The sequence below is a fragment of the Trichomycterus rosablanca genome, chromosome 1, assembly GCF_030014385.1.
Source record: "Trichomycterus rosablanca isolate fTriRos1 chromosome 1, fTriRos1.hap1, whole genome shotgun sequence".
NCBI lineage: Eukaryota > Metazoa > Chordata > Actinopteri > Siluriformes > Trichomycteridae > Trichomycterus > Trichomycterus rosablanca.
In genome coordinates, this window is record NC_085988.1 from 23,221,335 (window position 1) to 23,225,868 (window position 4,534).

Here is a 4,534-nt window from a genome sequence, read left to right on the forward strand (position 1 = left end):
CCAATTAAGTGTAGGTGTTTCAAGATGTATACTACATGTATTGTGAATTCCTGTTTTCTATTTGATGCATTGTATGGGGTTACATTTGAGCACCTGTATTAAGTATTACATGATAAATACATGTCACATCCATTAGATTGCATCACACATTCTGTACAATGAAGGTATAGTGCTTTTCTTTTATTTGATTCCTTTAGGTTTTTTTTGTAGCCTGTGTATATGAGCCAAACCTTATTTAGTGCACATCATACATCACATTCAATATTAAACACATTATGGTACCAAAGCTTTACATTAAAATATGTTTACAAGTGTATTTTTGTATAAATATTTTGCATAATGTACTTTAATATACTGGATGTACTATATGTAAAAGAAAGCTATAATAAAAATGAAAGAAAAAATGTGTTGCATACATTCAAATACCTTTCTTTTGTTTTACTTTTAATTTTTTCAGGTGTGCAGTACTTACTTATTTAAATGTTGTAAATAGTTTTTACATAAAAAAATAAAACAAACCAACACAAATTTACAGGGGTTGGACAAAATAACTGAAACATCTGGTTTTAGACCACAATAATTTATTAGTATGGTGTAGGGCCTCCTTTTGCGGCCAATACAGCGTCAATTCATCTTGGAAATGACATATACAAGTCCTGCACAGTGGTCAGAGGGATTTTAAGCCATTCTTCTTGCAGGATAGTGGCCAGGTCACTACGTGATGCTGGTGGAGGAAAACGTTTCCTGACTCGCTTCTCCAAAACACCCCAAAGTGGCTCAATAATATTTAGATCTGGTGACTGTGCAGGCCATGGGAGATGTTCAACTTCACTTTCATGTTCATCAAACCAATCTTTCACCAGTCTTGCTGTGTGTATTGGTGCATTGTCATCCTGATACACGGCACCGCCATTGGATGCACATGGTCCTCCAGAATGGTTCGGTAGTCCTTGGCAGTGACGCGCCCATCTAGCACAAGTATTGGGCCAAGGGAATGCCATGATATGGCAGCCCAAACCATCACTGATCCACCCCCATGCTTCACTCTGGGCATGCAACAGTCTGGGTGGTACGCTTCTTTGGGGCTTCTCCACACCGTAACTCTCCCGGATGTGGGGAAAACAGTAAAGGTGGACTCATCAGAGAACAATACATGTTTCACATTGTCCACAGCCCAAGATTTGCGCTCCTTGCACCATTGAAACCGACGTTTGGCATTGGCACGAGTGACCAAAGGTTTGGCTATAGCAGCCCGGCCGTGTATATTGACCCTGTGGAGCTCCCGACGGACAGTTCTGGTGGAAACAGGAGAGTTGAGGTGCACATTTAATTCTGCCCAGATTTGGGCAGCCGTGGTTTTATGTTTTTTGGATACAATCCGGGTTAGCACCCGAACATCCCTTTCAGACAGCTTCCTCTTGCATCCACAGTTAATCCTGTTGGATGTGGTTTGTCCTTCTTGGTGGTATGCTGACATTACCCTGGATACCGTGGCTCTTGATACATCACAAAGACTTGCTGTCTTGGTCACAGATGCGCCAGCAAGACGTGCACCAACAATTTGTCCTCTTTTGAACTCTGGTATGTCACCCATAATGTTGTGTGCATTGCAATATTTTGAGCAAAACTGTGCTCTTACCCTGCTAATTGAACCTTCACACTCTGCTCTTACTGGTGCAATGTGCAATTAATGAAGATTGGCCACCAAACTGGTCCAATTTAGCCATGAAACCTCCCACACTAAAATGACAGGTGTTTCAGTTATTTTGTCCAACCCCTGTATATACTGTACATTATATGACCAAATGCATCTTGATTCCTCTTCTGTAGATTAAGATTAAGGGTTTTAACCTAACCGATAGATAAAAGGTGTACAAAATCAAATATGTAATATAAACCATATGCTTTACGAAGTACACTGTTACATATTCAGAATTATGCTGAACCAGAAGCCATGGCTTATAATCAATGCTACAATTTATAATTTTAGGTCAGGTCTCTGTCCAGGCCACTATATGTATATTCGAGGATTACAGAAGCTCCAGCACAGAGACAAAGCAAAAAATGTAAAAAGTTGATAGAATATTGAAGAAGGTACAGTGTTTTGAAACATTCCATAATAAGCAGGTGAATTGGTAACATGTGAGGGAACATGTGTGTTGTTCTCATATAAGTGTTTAAGCAGTGTTGTTTGGATTTTTAAAACATCCAGAGAGTTAACCTATGGTATGTTAGGTGTAGTTTATAAAATATTAAATAAATGCTTGAATTTATCATGTATCTGAATGTATCTAAATTTATCATGTATTCAAATTTATCAAATCATATTGGGTTTGTATGGCCAATAAGCAGCACAGAAGCTTAAAATTAGCATTGTCAGTGCCAAACAGTGGACATCAGACAGGTGGAAACACATTCTTTTTAACAGTTATGAATACTTTGACATAATACAGTCTAATGGGGTGTTTAAAGGATACTCTATTGGATCAATACAGTTCCGTGAAGAAAAAATAATATTCGCTGGCTACAAACCCCATTTCCAGAAAAGTTAAGACCTTTTGTAAATTAGAATAAAAAGAAGTATTTTTTGATTTGTTAATTCTCTTGAATCTTTATTTAACTGATTAAAGTAGAAAGAAGACGAAAGTAGAAAAGTAAATTGTTTTCACAGATCAACCTCATTGTAGTTTGTAAAGTAAACACATTTATATTTGACCCAGGCATGTTTACCCCTGTGTTCCATCCCTCTGAGGAAACTAATCGTGGCAGTTTTGCCTGCAACCATTGGATTTTTCTCTATTATTGCTTGCTTTGAAACTCCAGCTTCTTAGCAGTCTGTGATCACTGTTGTCTGATGCTCCTCTTCCTACTGAACCATACATTTTTAGTATGAGACAGATCTGGACTGCAGACAGGCGAGTCAAGCACATGCATTCTGTGTGTATGGTTTCAGCACATACAGAATGAGGCCCAACACAGTCTTGCTGAATTAATTATGAACTTTCCATTTAAAAAAAACATGATCTTAATGGCAGCATGTGTCTCTCTAAGATACCAATATGTGCCTCCACATCAATGGTACCTTCACACATATGCAAGTCACCTATGGCATAATCACTGATGCACCCCTATACCTTAAAAGATGTTGGGTGGATGGTCCATTTATTCTTTAGCCAAAGAGAAAAAGAACTTAATGTCAATTTTACACCGATTAGGCATAACATTATGACCACCTTCCTAATATTGTGTTGGTCCCCCTTTTGCTGCCAAAACAGCCCTGACCCATCGAGGCATGGACTCCACTAGACCCCTAAAGGTGTGCTGTGGTATCTAGCACCAAGATGTTAGCAGCAGATCCTTTAACTCCTGTAAGTTGCGAGGTGGGGCCTCCATGGATCGGACTTGTTTGTCCAGCACATCCCACAGAAGCTCGATTGGATTGAGATATGGGGAATTTGGAGGCCAAGTCAACACCTCAAACTCGTTGTTGTGCTCTTCAAACCATTCCTGAACCATTTTTGCTTTGTGGCAGGGTGCATTATCCTGCTGAAAGAGGCCACAGCCATCAGGGAATACCGTTTCCATGAAATGGTGTACATGGTCTGCAACAACGCGTAGGTAGGTGGTACGTGTCAAAGTAACATCCACATGGATGGCAGGACCCAAGGAAGAACATTGCCCAAAGCATCACACTGCCTCCACCGGCTTGTCTTCTTCCCATAGTGCATCCTGGTGCCATGTGTTCCCCAGGTAAGCTACGCACACTCACCCCGCCATCCACGTGATGTAAAAGGAAACATGATTTATCAGACCAGGCCACCTTCATCCATTGCTCATTGGTCAAGTTCTGATGCTCACGTGCCCATTGTTGGCGCTTTCGGCGGTGGACAGGGGTCAGCATGGGCACCCTGACTGGTCTGCGGCTATGAAGCTCCATATTCAACTAACCGTGATTCACTGTGTATTCTGACACCTTTCTATCAGAACCAGCATTAACCGCTTCAGCAATTTGAGCTACAGTAGCTCGTCTGTTGGATCGGACCACACGGGCCAGCCTTCGCTCCCCACGTGCATCAATGAGCCTTGGTCGCCCATGACCCTGTCACCAGTTTACGACTGTTCCTTCCACTGCAGACCTGGAACACCCCACGAGAGCTGCTTTTCCTGCTTCTAACACATCAGCTTTGAGGATAAAATGTTCACTTGCTGCCTAATATATTCCACCCACTAACAGGTGCCGTGATGAAGAGATAATCAGTGTTATTCACTTCACCCTTCAGTGGTCATAATGTTATGCCTGGTCGGTGTATGTTTTCCTTATGAACCAATTATCTTTGGTTGCTTTTAACCTAAAAAAAAATTTATTGCAGAAAATTTTTTATGTTATTTCAGAGATTAGGCTGCGGTCGCCTGAGTGTCTTTGGTCAAGTCGAAGGAAAAGAAGAAGTAAACCATCTGTATCTTGAAGTGCCTTAAAGAAAGAACCACTTCTTGTTTTCAGGCAGATACACAGCAGACAAGACATATAGAGTAT